This window comes from Oryx dammah, unplaced genomic scaffold, assembly GCF_014754425.2.
Source record: "Oryx dammah isolate SB20612 unplaced genomic scaffold, SCBI_Odam_1.1 HiC_scaffold_21, whole genome shotgun sequence".
Taxonomy (NCBI): Eukaryota; Metazoa; Chordata; class Mammalia; order Artiodactyla; family Bovidae; genus Oryx; species Oryx dammah.
In genome coordinates, this window is record NW_024070205.1 from 56,621,904 (window position 1) to 56,641,204 (window position 19,301).

Sequence of the window (19,301 nt, forward strand, 5' to 3'; positions counted from 1 at the left end):
CTCCAATTAAAACACATACATTAATTTAAAATAAAAATAAACACCTACAAGGGGCTGACTGATTATCATACTCAACAGTGAAGTTCTGTTTGGTTCTTTTTTCACCTCTTTCAATTTTTCAGTTTCTTTAAGAAAAAAATAAAAAGTTTATAGTAAGGACTTCCCTAGTGGTCCACCACTTAAGAATCTACCTTCCAATGTAGGGGGCTCAGGTTTGATCCCTGATCAGGGAACTAGGATCCCACATGTCACAGGGCAACTAAGCCTGTGTACCACATCAAGAGGAGTAAATAAGTTAAAGTAAAAATAAACTTTTCAAAATAAAAGTAAAGTCTCTAGTTAAATAATCCTTTTAAATACATGTATTGATATGTTTATCTACTGCTTAACTGACAATTATAGACAGTATTTAATTTTTAGAATGAAAGACAAGATAAGTAACAGTTTGCAATAGCCTTCCTTAGTCAGACTTACTCTTGTCTAATATGCCACAGTTAGTCTGAACTGTGGTGTTGGAGAAGCCTCTTGAGAGTCCCTTGGACTGCAAGGAGATCCAACCCTGAAGGAGAGTCCACTCTGAAGGAGATCAGCCCTGGGATTTCTTTGGAAGGAATGATGCTAAAGCTGAAACTCCAGTACTTTGGCCACCTCATGCAAAGAGTTGACTCATTGGAAAAGACCCTGATGCTGGGAGGGATTGGGGGCAGGAGGAGAAGGGGACGACAGAGGATGAGATGGCTGGATGGCATCACGGACTCGATGGATGTGGATCTGAGTGAACTCCAGGAGTTGGTGATGGACAGGGAGGCCTGGCGTGCTGCGATTCATGGGGTCGCAGAGAGTTGGACACGACTGAGCGACTGAACTGAACTGACTGAGTCTGCCGTTTATTCATGGGTTTCTCCACACACCTATGGCTCTCTACTGGCTTCAGAAACTTCCAAACTCTGAAATAAAATGCTGAAGGTGGCATTCGTGTTCTGATTTAAAGAGAATTAAGGCCTTATCATTCCTCCCTCCATTGACTGATTATATCACATGACTGATTTTGCCTCTGAAAAATGGCACTGCTAGGAGATGACCACTCTCTCTCTGAAAAGTGGGACTATGGTTGTGTGCTCATCACTTAGTCGTGTCTGACTCTTTGTGACCCCACTGACTGTAGCCTGCCAGGCTCCTCTGTCCATGGAATTCTCCAGGCAAGAATACTGGAGTGGGTCGCCATTCCCTTCTCCAGGGGATCTTCCCAACCCAGGGATTGAACCTGGGGCTCCTGCAGTGAAGGCAAAAGAACTATGGATACAGAATAGCAATTTTTCCATCAGCCCTTCAGAACTGATAGCAACCTTAATAAGCATCAGTAACAACCAGAAAGATCCTTTATGGACACAAAGTCCTAGAGGATGCAAACAGGGAACAGAAGCATCAATGGCTATTTCAAGGACATCCTTGTGCTGCTGACCACAGGAAACAAATTTTATCTTAGAGAATAAAGGCCAGAAATAATGAGAGTATTGCCCAGAGGCAAATGACAGTTCAGGAGAGTGGGTGGCAAGAAGCCAGTTCTCCTCTTCCCCCACCTGCCTCTCTCCCAATTCTGGCCACCCTGACAGCCAATCTCTCTCACTTAGTATTTTCCTTCCAGATCATTCATTTTATTCACAGAATGCAGGGAAAATATATTCACCTCAATTGAAGCGGCATTGTGAGGAGTGATTACCCACTCCTGCTCTCAATGGCTTTTGCTCATTGTAGACAGAGGAAAAAAAACAGCTAGGACCAAGACACATATACTCTGCGTGTCCTGTGCTAATGGGAGGGAGACTCCAGATAAACTCTGAACTGTAGCCTTTGTTTTCCTTCCTTTCGGGCTCCTGTTGGAAAAATATGAGCTACTATGATTCCTAAAGGAGAAATGGGTGGTGGAAAGAAGGCTTGCTGCCCTGGAGATATATCAGAAGCATCTGGCAAGAGAGGAGGAACATTTTTACCATTAAAACTTTTCTCCCACTGTAAGGGAATTTGGTACCCCTTCATGAAGGCATGCCCAGACTTTTCCATCCTCCCCTGCTAAACATCCCTGGACTGGGGAGGCACTATTACAGATGCAGTTGCCCACATCCTTCAGCAGAGTTGAGTCAAAAAAAAAAAACAAGGACCACTGCTAGAGAGACTCTTCACTCAACCTCAAAGAAGCTGAACATTTTTTGCCAGACAAATGTGGAAGCTTTGCTGGGAAGGCTGTGATGGAGGAGAATATCTGAGTGTTGTCCCGAGGTCCGGGGCGTCCAGACCGGGAAGGATGTGGAAGGCCCTGGTTGCCAGGTAATGGAAGAGCTGGAGAATACAGAGTAATAAGCAAGCAGCAAGGGTAGCAACACAAAGATTGGTTAAGGGTCCTGTCTAGGAATGAGGTTTGCAGTGATGGTCAGAGGCAGGAAAGGAAGAGGAGATACAGTGGTTGAAACTCTGGGCTGGAGTAGAGTTGAGCAGAGCCGAGAGCCGGCAGACAGGAGTGTCCAGTGGATGCAAATGTCCAGCCGTTTCCATGGTGAGACTCCTGCTTGATGCGGCCCCTGTGTTCCCTCTGACAACAAGCTGACCAGAACCCCTTCACACTTGGGGAGCAGCTCTGCTCAGAGGATTTACCTCATCACCCACAGGCCTCAGGTGCCCCCTCAGCATCTTTAAGAAGATCCCTTTACTTCAGGAAAGGAAGGCATACTTTTCTACTCTTGCTTTTGGTCTTTGTTAGGAAATAGAGTTGACCCGTGAACAGCATGGGGTTTGGACTGCCTGGGAATGCTTAATGGATTTTTTTTCAATAGTGAATATCACAGTATGGTCTGTGGTCATTGAATCCTCAGATATGGAACCATGAAAGGGGGGAACCAGGGCAATGGAGGGCCAGCTATAATTTCAACACAGATTCGATTCTGTGAGGATCAGTAGCCCTAAACTCCGTGTTGTTTAAGGGTCAATATCACTGCAAACTATGTTGTTAGGGCTTATTTTTACAGCAAAACAATTCGGCTTCTCCCTATGTTGGATTTAATCCCCCGTGTAAAAAGTCTGACATTGATGTGGAGACTGTGCTCCTGTCCCAGCTCCAACCAGCATCTCCCTGTGAACTCAAAGGCAAAAAACATCTAAGCTACTCATTACCTTCCCATCCCTCAACTCTGCAGACCTCACTCCTTACCTCCTCTTTAGCTTTGTGCAGATATAAAGGATGACAAGATGAAATGCTTGTTGAACAAACAGCTCCAGTCAAGAGTGCTTCGCCATGGACATCTGACGGCCAGAGCTTAACCGCTGTGATCTAAGGAGTGGCAGGACTCAAGGAGGCATGTTTTGGCTCACGTTTTGCAATGTTGTGCTGTGTGTCTCAGTTCCCATTTATATTTTACACTATGAGACAGATTTAAGCTAGAAGAGCGACTGATCCAAAGCCTCCTAGATTTGGACCATTGAGTTTTGGGACGCCATCTGTATCTTTGAACATACTTCCTTGAATGAACTAAACCTAGATCTCCGTGGTCTTTCCAAAAGGAGAAAGATTTCTTTACTTTCAAATCATGAGGGATCAATACTTTGCTCAGGGAAAGCAAAGGAAAATATGTAAGATTAAATCGAGTGGCATAGGGTGCTTGGGCAAGATTTCTGCCATATATCTCTGGCCTCTATCTTGAACTGCCACAATAAACACCATTACTGCCCTTAATTATAACATGTATAAATTAATGAATCCTGAAAACGTGAAGAATTGAGGCTTCTCACTTCCCTGCCTGAACAAAATGTGAAATTCTTCATGAAATTATCAAGATATCACTTAAGTTCAGTGTTAATCATAATTAATTTGCTATGAAGTAATTTGGTAGACAAAATTATCCCTTCTTCCCACAACTTTTGTTAAAATAAAATGCTATAAATGCATTGTGACCTGTCAGTAGAAAGATGTCAATTATTTTATATTGGGATTGCTCAGATGGCCAGTCATATCTGACTCTTTGTGACCCCATGGACAGACAGTAGCTTGCTAGTCTCCCCTGTCCATGGGATTTCCCAGGTAAGAACACTGGAATGGGTTGCCATTTCCTTCTCCAGGGGATCTTCCCACCCCAGGGATCAAATCTGCTTCTCTTATATCTCCTGCATTGGCAGGCAGATTCTTTACCACTGGGAAGCACCACCTGGGAGCCCTACATTGGGATTCAGTTCAGTTCAGTCTCTCAGTCATGTCCGACTCTGTGACCCCATGAACTGCAGCACGCTAGGCCTCCTTGTCCATCACCAGCTCCCAGAGTCCACCCAAACTCATATCCATTGAGTCGGTGGTGCCATCCAACCATCTCATCCTCTCTCGTCCCTTTCTTCTCCTACCCTCAATCGTTCCCAGCATCAGGGTCTTTTCCAATGAGTCACTTCTTCGCATGAGGTGGCCAAAGTATTGGAGTTTCAACTTCAACATCAGTCCTTCCAATGAACATCCAGGACTGATCTCCTTTAGGATGGACTGGTTGGATCTCCTTGCAGTCCAAGGGACTCTCAAGAGTCTTCTCCAACACCACAGTTCAAAAGCAACAATTCTTCGGCGCTCAGCTTTCTTTATAGTCCACCTCTCACATCCATACATGACCACTGAAAAATCATAGCCTTGACTAGAAGGACATTGGGATTATCAATTTCCAAATGATTGGAATAGAATAGAATGTGTACAGAAATCTGCTGAGTATAATTTGGCCTTTCTAATTATGGAAAAGATACTTAAGAGTTGTCATAAAAATTCCTTGAAATGGGCGTGGGGTTAAAGTGACATTTGGAAAGTGCCCTTGATTTCAAGTTGTTTTAATGCTGTAGGTAAAGAATAAAGGTTAAATATCTAGAAATAAAATATATCAACCTCTTTACAAAGGCACCTATATGACAGCTCCAAGACATTCTCTCTCAAATAACTCTGAGATGCCTGATTAAAAAAAAAAACAGATAATGATCATCACCACCTCGAACTAGTACTTACTCAATAACTATGCAACATCTTTGTATGGTGACATATTGTAACTAGACTTCTTGTGGTGATCCGTTGAAATGTACAGAAATATTGAATCGCTATCTTGTGGGACAGGAACTAGCATAGTGTAGTAGGTCAATTATACTTCAAAACAAACTCAAATAAAAAGAGATCAGATTTGTGGTTATCTGCAGGAGGTAGGGAAATTGGATGAAGGTGATCAAAAGATAAATACTAGGGATGTAATATATCAATACAACATGATGAACATAATTAACACTGCCATATATTATTTATGAAAGTTAAGAGAGTAAATCCTGAGAATTCTCATCACAAGAAAAACATTTTTTAATAATTTGATCTATATAAGATGATAAACATTGTAATAATCACTTCATGATGTGTGTAAATCAGATCGTTATGCTGTATACTTTAAACCTACACAGATATCTATTACTCAATAAAACTAAAAGAAATATATTTTTTAAATAAAAATAGGACTCACAATCACGCTACCGCATCTTGGAGATATTTCTGTTAATCATGAAGCTGATGAAATTCAATTTACAAAAGCAATCAGTGGTCCATGTTTACTTTGCCGCTAAAAGCCTAGCAAACGTGTTGATCTGAACGAAGATGGTGAAAGTGAAATTTGTGTCTGCCTCTTTGTACAGTCCATGGAATTCTCCAGGCCAGAATACTGGAGTGGGTTGCCATTCCCTTCTCCAGGGGATCTTCTCAACCCAGGGATCAAATCCAGGTCTCCCATATTGCAGGCAGATTCTTTACCATCTAAGCCACCAGGGAAGCCCAAAAGAAAATAGGAAGATGCTTTATGATTTTTCTGAGTGCTGCCTCCAAGTTTGAAATGGCAAAGTTGGGGCTAATCAGAAAATCAGGCAGAACAATCCAGGGGTAGACTGGGCTGGTGGGACATGGTTAGTGAAGTCCTGGGGTAGTTTATCAGGACAGTAGCTCATTTGATACAGTCTACACTGTAGCTCCCTTATGGTTTTTACACATGTAGTAAAGATCTATTAGAATCCTCAAGATTTCTAGATTGTGGGCACTTGAGGACAAGAATTTTATTCCTGGTTCACTGCAACGTCTCCAGAATCTAGTGAAGTTATCAGGCACACAGATATACTCCAAAAGTTATTAAATGGAAGAAAGAGAAGGAAGAAAGGGAGGGAGGGAGAATAGAAAGCTGCTTACATCCAACAGTAAGATTCTAACACCTCTTGGGAAGACAGTTGGTCTACAATGTTTTCTCATAATTAGAAAGAAGTAGAAACCTTTTTCCGGGGAAATTGTTTTGAAACAAATCTCTTCTATTATATCTACACTGTGGTATATCTAACAAGTGGTGTGGTGCTAGTTATATACCCCACTACCTGTTATAAACTTGTCTATATTTGAAAACTATGCTTATGTAGTCTTCTTTTAGAATTTTAAAATCACCCTCCCCTGTACTTATCCTTCGGTAATCATAAGTTTGTTTTCTATATCTGTGAATTTGTCTTCTATGTCTGATTTTCTGTTTTGTAAATAAGTTCATTTGTATCTTTTTTTATACCTACATTCTTTTGATGACCCCTGTCCTATGACATATTATCCTCCTGGGATTCCTAGATCTAATTAAAATATATTTAGTAGGGAAGGACATTCCAACCTGATCCCTGATCCCCTTTGGGGATATTCTTTCAGGAATAAACTGAAACCTCCCAGGCTTCTTGCCATGCACCCCTCAACTGCATCTGCAACCCAGTTTCAAGGAAAGAAATCCAAGAACCCAAGAGATACCCAATCAAGCATTGTGCCATTCATCTCAGAGACCAAATAAAGACCTTTGTAGTAAATATGTGTGCAACCAGCTCTTTATGACTCCATGGGCTATAGCCCATCAGGTTCCTCTGTCCATGGGTTTTCCCAGGCAAGAATACTGGAGTGGGTTGCCATTTCCTTCTCCAGGGGATCTTCCCAACCCAGGAACTGAACCTGCTTCTCCTCTATCTTCTGCATTGGCAGACAGCTTCTTTACCACTGTGCCACCTGTGAAGCCTCCTGGGAAGCAGTGAATGTAAAGATCTCTATAATGAAAATGAGGTAAATGAACCTCTACAGTAATACTGCCAGGGCTACTATTTCAAAAGAAGTGGCGTAAAAATTGTGTTCAAGGTCAATGAAAAAGCAAACTAGTTCTCTCCATGGTTGGGTATGGTTGCTTTTGGGTTATTTAAGATGAATTAGCCATGGGGATTCACTGGGGATTCCCAGGTGGTGCAGTAGTAAACAATCTGCCTGCCAATGCAAGAGATGCAAGAGACACAGGTTTGATCCCTGGGTCAGAAAGACCCCCTGGAGTAGGAAATGCCAACCTGTTCTAGTATTCCTGCCTGGAAAAATCCCATGGACAGAGGGGCCTGGCGGGCTACAGCCCATGGGGTTGCAAAGAGTCAGACACGACTGAGCATGCCACATAGCCATGGTTATTACGGCTGGAAAGAAACTGGGGTGGTGTCAGCTCTCAAGTGAGCAGCCTGGTATACAGGCTAAGCGGCTGCAGTCTCGTCCCACTCTTTGCAACCCCATGGACTGTAACCCACCAGGCTCCTCTGTCCATGGGATTCACCAGGCAAGAATAGTGGAGTGGGTTGCCAAGGCCTCCTCCAGGAAATCTTCCTGACCCAGGGATTGAACCTGAGTCTCTTATGTCTCCGGCACTGGCAGGCGGGTTCTTTACCACTAGCACCACCTAAAAAGCCCAGAGCCAGACTGGAGTCCCCACCTACTTCTCTATCCGTGTTGAGCTGAGAGGAAGGTTGAGTTCAGCAACCCCCACCCCCTCCCTTCAGAGCGAGCAGAAGCCGACAGGGAAGATTTCACTGACTCTGACTGGAGCCCCAGGTGGCTGAGTGAGTGTAAGACAAGAGGGATTGGGGCTGGGCCTCCCTGAATCTGTGAGGAAGTACAGCATCCCCACAAGAAGAAAAGGGCCTCAAAGAGAATATTCCTCATGTGGGAAGAACACAGGTTTAATTAGAGAGGAAATGAAAGACCGCTCAGTGAGGCTCAGCACTGTCCTCAGCTCACCCTGTCTCATCCAACCCTATACGTTTATAGAGGAGGCAGTTAGCCAAGGAAACCCACACCTTCTGATCCTACACCCTGTAAAATATTGGGGCAGTGGTTCAATGCTTCGTTCACAATTCAGCATGTGAGTTTGGTTTGGGGAGGATGAAAAGGATAATGCTGAGGACTTCTACTTGACTATCTCCTGAAGATTGCAAACCCCTACTTGCCTTAACATCTCTCAGGTGGAGAGTTAGTTGATTGGTGAGTCTGCTTAAAGGTCAGGCAGGGTTCACGGGTAAGCTTTCTCCAGGGAAGAAAGGAAGAGGCATTCCCTGCAAGACAGAAAGGAAACATGCCCAGAAACTCTTTTCAACAAACTCTCTTGCTATGCCCTTTACAAACAAGGAATGGACAAGAGAGGATAACTAACCCTCCTTGCATCTTAGGACTTAGCTCCTTAACTCTTAGTGTTCAAGGAAAGAAGTTTGGATGGGCACATGGGATAGATTCAAAATAGCCACAAGGGCTTTCAATTTCTCACATCAGAAGATAGAGGATTTTCCCATTCTTTACATCTGGACTGGACTTGAGACCAGCTTGACCTATAGAAAGTGGGAAAAATTATATTCTGCCAGTTTGAGCCAAGGCCTCCAGAGACCTCAGCTTCAAATCATCCTCTCCCCAAATAGATACCATGTGAACAAGCCCACAGTAACCTCCTTGAAGGTGAGAACCATGTGGAAAGAAAGGTCTTGGGCATGCTCACACCACATGGAGCAGAGAAGAGTCACCTGGTTTGAAAGCATGTCTGGAAATTCTTAGATACGAGTGTGGCAGAGTTTAATTGCCTTCCCCCTTGAAAATGGGTTGGCCTTTTAATGACTCACTTTTTATGATTATGATGCAGTGAAAGTGACTCTGCATGACTTCTGAGATTAGGTTAGAAAAAACAGTACAACATCCATGGGCCTCTCTCTCTTGCAAAACACATCATGGGAGCCCTAAACTGACAAGTGAGAAGTTTGGCTACCTGGAAGCCACCACATGAAGAAAACACACGGTGGGGTCACATAGAAACAAAACAAGATGCTCCAGGAGCTGCCACTGTTTGAGTCTGATTAGCATCAACCAGCAGACATGTGAACGCCCAGACTTCCAGCCACTCCAGGTTGGTGCCAGGTAGAGCAGAAATGAGCTGGTCCTGCCATGCTCTACTGAAATTGCAGATTTATAAGCAGAATAAAGGTTTCCCCAATGGCTCAGCAGGTAAAGAATCCACCAGTAATGCAGGAGACATGAGTTTGATCCCTGGGTTGGGAAGATCCCTTAGAGAAGGAAATGGCACCCCACTCCAGGATTCTTGCCTGGGAAAATCCCATGGACAGAGGAGCCTGGAGGGCTGCAGTCCTTGGGGTCACAAAGAGTCAGATATGACTGAGTGACTAAGTGCATATGTGGAAGCAGAATAAATGTTAATTTAAACTACTAAGTTTGGGGCTGAATTGTTAGGTAACAGTATACAACAAATAGACTATTGCATCTTCTTATTCTGACCTGTCATAATTTAGTGAGTTCTGGTGAGCAGGTATGCTTAAGCTTTAGCAGCATGGATCAATGAGGAGGAAGCAACTGAAAACAAGAAACTAGAATGAAGAGGGATGAAGGCTGGATATACCTACTTCAGCTGCAGAGGCAGCTGAGGAGTCCAACATGTGATGCTTAAAAGCCAGGGAAACTCAAGTGAAGCGGCGAGGAGAGAGGACAATCCAGCCTGTGTGAGTCCATATTTTCAGGCAGGTGGGCAGAGCCCACATACATGGTAGCCATCCACTCCTGGGATGTTAAGAGGGCTAAAGACATTGGGAAAGTAATTCTCCATCCCAGAGGAAGACCTTTCCTTTCTATCTCATGACCCAGTTGAAGAGATCAAGTGTGGACAAAAAACTGTTGCCTGCCATTGCTTACCAACAAAGAATGCTGCTTAATATTCCTGTTAACAAGGAATGTTACCCACCATTAAGCCATTAGCCACCACAGCCACGCTTGACAGCATGTCCTGAGGGGAAGCTGGGATGGAAAAAAAAGAAGATACAGGCTCTCAATAGTTAAGATGCATATCGAAGGAATCATTTCAATAAACCCAGACTCCTGCATCTTCCCAAGTAGAGAAAAGCACAAAAAATCATCAACTTGAAATGTCTGGTTTTTTGTGTGATTAACAGTAATCTTTTGTTGTTCAACTACATGGCTTTTGGTTGTTTTTTTTTTCCAACAAAAGTTCCTATGTATTCTGACTCCTCCTTTACCTCTTTGGGACAGTTCCTCAGAACTACCTGAGAGGCTGCCTTCTCGGGCTATCATCCCCAGTAAGGTCCCCAAATAAAACGTAACTAGCAAATTGCAGGTTTTCTTTTTTTCTTTTTCTTTTTTTTAGTCAACAAAAGTAACACACATGAAACCCTTAGAGGGATAATTAAGTGCTCGATTACTTGGACTATGTGTTCAGAGAACAGAAAGTTCCAGTGTGTTGAAAATGAAAATTACCTTCATACAACACTATTCATATTAATTCACCTCCACCTTAGGTACAAAGAGCTGCATTGAAGATGGGTCATAGATGCATTCTCTGGCTAGAAAATAATTTGTTTCTGTTTCCTAGAAATGAATGAAAAGGATTTGTGAAAACAAACCACCACTCTGGAGAAAGGGAAAGGCAAGACTCTGTAGCAGTTTGAAAATGTGACATTGAAATTTTCCAATCAGCCCCAAATCATCATCTCCCTCCCAGCAGTGGTTCTTGGAAATCCATTGTATACTCATTTTCCTCCATGGAGTATTCACTTGAGCATCAGCATCATATTTTGAGTGTAAGTTACACTGAACCTCAAGCCGTGAGCGAATCCTGTGCTCTGATTTGAGGCAGGAGGTAAATGGGTTCCAGGCTAGACATTTGCAGCTAGATTTCTGTTCATATTTCTAGAGGCAGAGGATAGATGGGCCCCAGGTTAGACACTGATATCCAGCCTCCTATTTATACTTCAAGATAGAAATAACAACAGCAACAAAGTGAGTAGCTGGATTTTGTCTCCTGTGGCCACTTTAAAACAATAGTAATGGCAGGCGCAGAGACGAGCTAACCCCTGCTGGCGTAAAAGATCAGGAGGTCACAACTTCCCTCTCCTTGGGGCCGGGAAGATTTCAACTGCACATGCTCAGAAAGGCTCCTCGGGGGTCAAATGGAGGGGATACCAGGCCATAATAAGTTGTGCTAACTCCACCAGTGGCCTTTGTGCTGAAATTCACCTTGGATAAAGGATGCACACCGGAGAAGGCAATGGCACCTCACTCCAGTACTCTTGCCTGGGAAATCCCATGGACGGAGGAGCCTGGTGGGGTACAGTCCATGGGGCCGCTAAAAGTGGGACACGACTGAGCGACTTCACTTTCACTTTTCACTTTCATGCGTTGGAGAAGGAAATGGCAACCCACTCCGGTGTTCTTGCCTGGAGAATCCCAGGGACAGAGGAGCCTGGTGGGCTGCTGTCTATGGGGCCGCACAGAGTCGGACACGACTGAAGCAACTTAGCAGCAGCAGGAGAGGATACACACACGCCTAAGGGAGAACTCCGAGGCACATCAGCCCTGGGATCAAAGCAAGGCGATTGGCCAGAGGAAAACAAAGTCCTGGAATACTTTAGCTCTTACTCCCTCTCTGAGCTTAAGCACGTGTCTATCCACATGTACTCCGCTTGTGTAATAAACCCCTTGCTTTCCTCTCTGCCTTCCATCTCCCTGTCGGAATATTTTTTTCAAGGTAGACAGGGTCTGGGGCCCAGACTCTAACCCCTGGCCCTCATGGTCTGGCGGTTAGGACTTGTCGCTCTTGCTGCTGTGACTGGTGTTTGATCACAAGTCAGGGCACTAAGATCTCACTTCAAACTGCTGTTCACCGCGAGCTATCACTCTCACTGTAGGTCCGAAAGCATGCTCAGCATGAATGGAAAAGAATCAATGGCACTGAAGTCATAGATGCTGAACATTGGTTAGGAGTTGAAGGGTAGTTTTATCTTGTGTCTATGACTGTCTGAAATAATCTTATATTCTATTCTCACTTCGGGATGTTACTACAGATTTTCTACCCATTTGCCGAGAAGAGTACAGAGAAAGAGACGAGTGTCAGAGAGCTGTATTCAAAATAATTATCTGTTACTCTTGGCAACTAAGACTTGCAGTAAATTAAATTAGAGGAAACTATGGTCCTTTTTGATTTTCAGAGGGTTGAATCTTTTAAAAAGTGGACTTAGTTTATTTTTGGATTTTATGGTTCAAATATTTCTCCGAAGGTCAGTAGGCCTTGGGAAGGTTTATATCCCATATTTAGATTTCTAAAGCTATGTTTTAAATAAGAATAGTTGGGATTTATCCAGAATTTGAACTAAAAATAAGAATTGTGAGAAAAGTAGGATTTTAACAGCCAACCCAATCATTTGCATGTCCCCATTCAAGCCATCATTAGAGATCCTCTTACTTCATGGCCACGTGTCATAGACCCTTCCAGCATCCTCTTTCCATTTGCTTATTTTTTTCTTCAAAGTCTTCACCCTGTGCTTGCCCTTTGGACTTGACAAAAGAATTTGGCTGACCGAATGTATACACTGGGATTTTTGCAGTTCCAAGTAATAGAATGTTCAACTCAAATTGGCCTAATTCAAAAAAGAAACGTATTGTCTCATGCAACTAGAAATTTCAGAATTTCAGGTACACCATGGCGCAGGGGCTCAAGTGATATCTCCAGGACCCATTTTTTTCTCTGTGCCATGACTCAACTAACTCTACTTTGATTCCATTCTCAGGAAGGCCCTCCCTGTATGAACCCCCAAGTGGCTGCTACATGTTCTGGGAATAAGTTCCTTCAAGGTCCAAATCTGGTAGAAAAGAGTGGGGAATATTTGACTCAGAATTCTCTAGGAAAGTCCATAGAAACACACTGACTAGATTAGGCTTGGTCTTATGCCAAGAAAATATGTTACAGCCATTGGCTGAGACGTCAATCCCCAGAGCAAGGGCCTACTCTAGGCCACAGGAATGAAAGGGAGCAAGAGTGGATCTCAAAATAAAAATAAGGGCCATTGATAGCAGCAAAAGGACTGGATACCAGGGAGGCAAACAACAAATGTCCATCCACCCCGCTTGGGGCATTAACTCTAGATTCCATATATACACAATCTGCTGTGCTAAGTCGCTTCAGTCATATCTGACTCTTTGCAATCCCATGGGCTATCCCCATGGCTAATCCCCGCCAGACTCCTCTGTTCATGGAAGTCTCCAGGCAAGAATACTGGAGTGGCTTGCCATGCCCTCCTCAAGGGGATCTTCCCAACCCAGGAATGAAATGCAGGTCTCCTGCATTGCAGGTGGATTCTTTACCATTTGAACCATCAGGGAAACCCAGTAATACTGGAGTGGGTAGCATATCCCTTCTCCAGGGGACCTTCCCAACATGGGAATTGAACTGGGGTCTCCTGCATTGCAGGTGGTTTCTTTACCAGCTGAGCTAATACTCCTGCCATACTGAGCTCTCCATACTCAAATGGCTATGCTCTTTCCACTTTGTGTCATCCCATATGCTGGGATATGTGATAAGAAGTCGAGTCTATTGTCTGCCTGCCATGAAAGAGTGTAAGTGAACTTACTCCAGGTACATAATTGAGGGCTTTGGACCCTGTCCAGTGAAACACCCTAACATTACCAGGATTGCTACAGACCCGCTGAAATGAGCATTGCTGCTTCCAATGCATATTGATCATGTAAACTCAAGAACATCTAATTTTAAAACTTATCCTGCTGTAGGAAGAATGATGATACATCTGTAGCAGGAGATGGGAAGTTCTCAGAGGCACTTACATGGTGGCCAATAACACTTGGTAGTGCTTTTTCTCTACTGTCTTAAAAAAATATCTCAAAGTTTATCCTCCAACTAATTAATCCTTTTGAAATTACTTGGCACCTGACAAGGTCTATTCAACCTAGAGAAAAATACGTATTCAAATTACGGATAAAGTCGTCACCTACCATATCAATAAACCAAGGATGTTACAGCCAACAAATCATCAGCCACTGCAGCCTCCCCTAAAGGTGCACCCTGAGGGGATTCAGGATGGAGAAAAGCAGGATACTGTCTAAGACAGTTAAGGTGCATATCAAAGGAATGAATTTAGTGAGCCAGACATGGGGCTTCACAGGTAGCCCTAGTGGTGAAGAATCTGCCTGCCAGTGCAGGAGACGTGGGTTCAATCCCTGGGTTGGAAAGATCCCCTGGAGGAGGAAATGGCACCTAACTCTGGTGTTCTTGCCTGAAGAATTCCATGAACAGAGGAGTCTGAGTGGATATAGTCCATGGGGTCACAAAGGGTCAAGATACGACTGAGCACACACACACAGACTCTTCCATCTTCCCAGATACAGAAAAGCATGCTAGATTCATTAACTTGAGATGTCTGGCTGGCTGTGAGTAACAGTAATCTTTTGATGTTCCAGTCACCTAGTTTTTGTTGCAAAAACTCCTATAGATCCTGGCTCCTCCCTTATCTCTTCAGAGCAGTCCCTCAGAGCTATCTAAGAGGCTGTCTTTCAGGCTAAAGTCCTCAGTTTTGTCCACAAATAAAGCTCAACATTCAGAAAATGAAGATCATGGCATCCGGTCCCATCACTTCATGCGAAATAGATGGGAAAATAGTGGAAACAGTGTCAGACTTTATTTTGGGGGGCTGCAAAATCACTGCAGATGGTGACTGCAGCCATGAAATTAAAAGACGCTTACTCCTTGGAAGAAAAGTTATGACCAACCTAGAGAGCATATTCAAAAGCAGAGACATTACTTTGCCAACTAAGGTCCGTCTAGTGAAGGCTATGGTTTTTCCTGTGGTCATGTATGGATGTGAGAGTTGGACTGTGAAGAAGGCTGAGCGCTGAAGAATTGATGCGTTTGAAATGTGGTGTTGGAGAAGACTCTTGAGGGTCCCTTGGACTGCAAGGAGATCCAACCAGTCCATTCTGAAAGGGATCAACCTTGGGATTTCTTTGGAGGGAATGATGCTAAAGCTGAAACTCCAGTACTTTGGCCACCTCATGCGAAGAGTTGACTCACTGGAAAAGACTCTGATGCTGGGAGGGATTGGGGGCAGGAGGAGAAGGGGACGAACGAGGATGAGATGGCTGGATGGCATCACCGACTCGATGGATGTGAGTCTGAGTGAACTCCGGGAGTTGGTGATGGGAGGCCTGGCGTTCTGCGATTCATGGGGTTGCAAAGAGTCGGACACAACTGAGCAACTGAACTGAACTGAAGATATAATTCTTAACTTTTAGGTTGTGCATTTTTTCCCAGTCAACAAAATTATCTGAAGAACTGTGAGTTAAGTAATAAAGAAATAGACTTATTTTGTTGAATTTTTTTTAGCATATAAACAGAGCTAAAAGGAGAATTTCAAACAGGGCATATTTTATTCAACATATATTTATCAAGAGCCTGGGAAGTGCCCAACTGGGTATATACCATTGAAATGATAGAGGTAAGATCCTTGCCCCCAAGGCGCAAATAATCTAGTAAAAAACAGTCTTGTGAGCAGTATACACATTTAACACTCACATTAACACACACATTACTAGACGCCCCCAAGCGTGCCAGGAACCCTGACTGAGAACCGCTGCACCCTCCTCTTGGCTCTGCCAACATTCCCACCTGGAAAAGAGGTGATCAGTGTTAGACTATATAACATCCCTGGGCCTGCTTGGCATCTTCCAACAGATGACTCTTCCTTATTTTTTCACCTCCCCTTAAATCCTGCTGCATCAAGACCATCTTGGCAGTTTCTCTTGCTTTCCTTATTGTTGGGAAAGGCCGGTGAACTGGAGAGAGGCTCAATGGAATAATTTAAAGGCAACTCCTCACTTCCAGAAGCAATGCTCCGGTTACGAAAGATAGCATCAGGCCACCCAGCCTTCAGCTTGTGCCTGAGGCGGGTATAGGCTAGTGATGGTTTCGGCTAAAATAGCCAGGGAAGCAGCAGTGGCCATAACCACCCCAAAATTGTCGTGAATTATGGGCTTCATTCTAAATTGAGGGATGATGCTGTGTGTGGGAGAGGAACTGGCTAGATCAGTTGGTCAGCAGCAGGAGAGCTGGTAAAAAGTAACACTTATTTGATCTGTAATAAAAATATCATGATTATTTACCATTTTTTGAAGTCAAGTATGGAACTTTTATCTACTTTCTCCACCTGCCTCCAGCCTCTCAGTTATTTCTTAAAAAAAAAAAAAAATTATTGGAGTGTAGTTGATCGGTGGCTCAGCAGTAAAGAATCTGCCAGCCAATGCAGGAGACGTGGGTTTGATCCCTGGCTTGGAAAGAAATGGTAACCCACTGCAGTATTTTTACCTAGAGGATTTCATGGATAGAGGAGCCTGCTGGCTACAGGACCAGGAGGTTGAAGAGTTCAACACAACTTAGGGACTAGATAACAACATAGTTAATTTTCAATGTTGTGTTAATTTCAGGTACAGTAAAGTGAATCTGTTACACATATACACACATTCATTCTTTTTAAAATTCTTCTCCTATGTAGGTCATTACAGAATATTGAACCTCAGTCTTTTCAATAAGCACCTTCACCATAGAATTCAGAGAAACACAAATCAGTAATACATTTGAGTCCTAAAAATAAAATAAGCAGAAGTGAGACTTCTGTGGAAAGAAACAGCATGCAGTAAGATCTAGAACTCCCAAACAAGCTTTGTTCATTCAAATCCCCAAAGAAACTGTGTTCAGAATTATGATCATACTTGCCAGATTTTTAGGTGTGACTATTGAAATATCGTGATTTAGCCAGGGCTAAAGATTGAATAGAAGCTAAAGCTGGAAAAAGAATAGAAACAAATCCAAGAAACAGCGTCCTTTTTATATCCGCCCAGTGAAAGTTGCTTTTATTAGCTTAATTAAGCTCCTGGATTAATTCAGGTAAGCCCTTCCTGATCCACCCCTTGCTTAGGCAGGAAATCCAGCACGAGTCTAAGCTGAGTTCATTCCAGGACTCAGGCAAGTTGAGGCGTGTTACAAAGACTGGCAGGGGTGAGGGGTTGGATCTACCTAAATGAGGTGTGGAGGAACCTTCTGGGAAATGACTCCTTTTCAGGAAAGAGACTTTTAAGGCAAACAAATTTGATACCGGCTTCCCTGATGGCTCAGACAGTAAAGAATCTGCCTGCAATGTGGGAGACCCGAGTTTGATCCCTGGGTCAGGAAGATCCCCTGGAGAAGGGAATGGCAATCCAGTCCAGTATTCTTGCCTGGAGAATCCCATGAACAGAGGAGCCTGGTGGGCTACAGTCCATGGAGTCTGCAAAGAGTCGGACACGACTAAACGACTAACATTCACTTTCAGAGGTACAGAATGGAAGCGGTAAATGAACAAAAGGGGTGAGGTGGGGGATCTCATTGAGGCTGAGGGAGCCCCAAACTCTTTCAGTGCTTGAGGCATCTGAAATATTACATTAATTAATACCAATACTGGGTTATAAAGAACAGTCACATTTTACTAGTTTACATATAAATGTACATCTCAGATATTAATGTTGTTAACACCAAAATAAAAACACATTGCAGATATTCACAAGGTAATTACAGGATTTCTAAGTCAAGCATTTCTAATTCGTCATTCAGTACAGGTGGACTGATCCAGATAGACACACAGGAGAAAGGCATTATGGCGAGTGCTCCTTTTTCTCTTCCGGTGACGCCTCTCTGAGGTGGCATGAAAGACCTATGGCTTCATCCCCGTGACTGTCCTGCGGGTGGCTCTATCCATCCCTCAGACTGTGCTCCTGCTCAGTCCTCACTGCCGCAGCTGAATTGTATGCCTGGGGGCGGTGGGTGGGGGCGGGCGGGGAGGGGGGTGGTTGCAGGAAAAGGACGAGTGGAAACCACAAGAGCTCTCTTTATTCGTAAGCTCTGAGAGACGCTGAGTTTGCAAACGTGCTGGTGCCAACACTTCTTCAGCAACTTTGGCTTCTTTGGCAACCACTGGAGTTGGCTCAGACTTTATCGCCTGGACCGGACGTCAGCGGCTTTGGCTTGGGTGTTCCTGGGGCATCACAGCAGTAGAAGTGCCTCCACCTGACGCCAGCAGTGGCCGCATCTTCCGGGCATATTGACGCTGAGCTGTCAGTTTCAGCACTGGTTACCAATGGCAAGAAAACTGCAGTAGCCATGGGATAACTAGAAGCATCCTGTTTCATCGATTAATCCATCCCTGGAGAAGGCAATGGCACCCCACTCCAGTACTCTTGCCTGGAAAATCCCATGGACGGAGGAGCCTGGTGGGCTGCAGTCCATGGGGTTGCTAAGAATCAGACAGGACTGAGCGACTTCACTTTCACTTTCACACATTGGAGAATTCAATGGCAACCCACTCCAGTGTTCTTGCCTGGAGAATTCCAGGGATGGGGGAGCCTGGTGGGCTGCCGTCTATGGGGTTGCACAGAGTCGGACACGACTGAAGTGACTTAGCAGCAGTCCTTTCATTTGGGGGCCAGTCTTCCCTCAGAGAGCACACTTTCTGTTTCTCTGTGGTGAATTTCATAGGACAGTCTTCATAGGAAGTCTCCCCCTGTAAGTGGGTGGGTAAATCTATTTAATCCTCAGGTTTAGTATCTAGAGGGCTTCCCTAGTAGCTCAGATGGTAAAGTATCTGCCTGCAATGCAGGAGACCCAGGTTCAATCCCTGGGTTGGGAAGGTCCCCTGGAGAAGGCAACCCACTTCAATATTCTTGCCTGGAGACTTCCATGGACAGAGAAGCCTGTCTGGTTACAGTCCATGGTGTTGTAAAGAGTTGGACACAACTAAGCAACTAACACACACACTTAGTATCTAGAAGCCCACTTGTCCACAGACAGAAAGTTCAGTCTCCAATATAAGCTTAATCGGGATTTTTTAAAAAGTTATAACTTTGAATGTAAATGCTGGCTCTTTTGTCTTATTTCTGGATTGGCTCAGAATTCTGGAAAGAGAAATGCTATCTGTTGAGCTTCTTAAATGCTCACAGGAAACATCATCACCAACATCATCATCACACTGTGTTCTCAGGGCTTATATATTATTTGCCCCTAATAGGCATATAAATGTACATATGACGAACGAATGCATGAGAAAATATGTGT

At 43.9% G+C, this 19,301-nt stretch overlaps 1 non-coding gene across 1 annotated transcript; it reads left to right on the top strand.

The window, feature by feature from the left end:
- The first annotated feature begins 18,804 nt into the window (after positions 1 to 18,804).
- On the top strand, positions 18,805 to 18,876 carry TRNAC-GCA. Its single transcript has one exon. It is a non-coding gene; the product is annotated as a tRNA-Cys (tRNA).
- Positions 18,877 to 19,301: the final 425 nt, after the last annotated feature.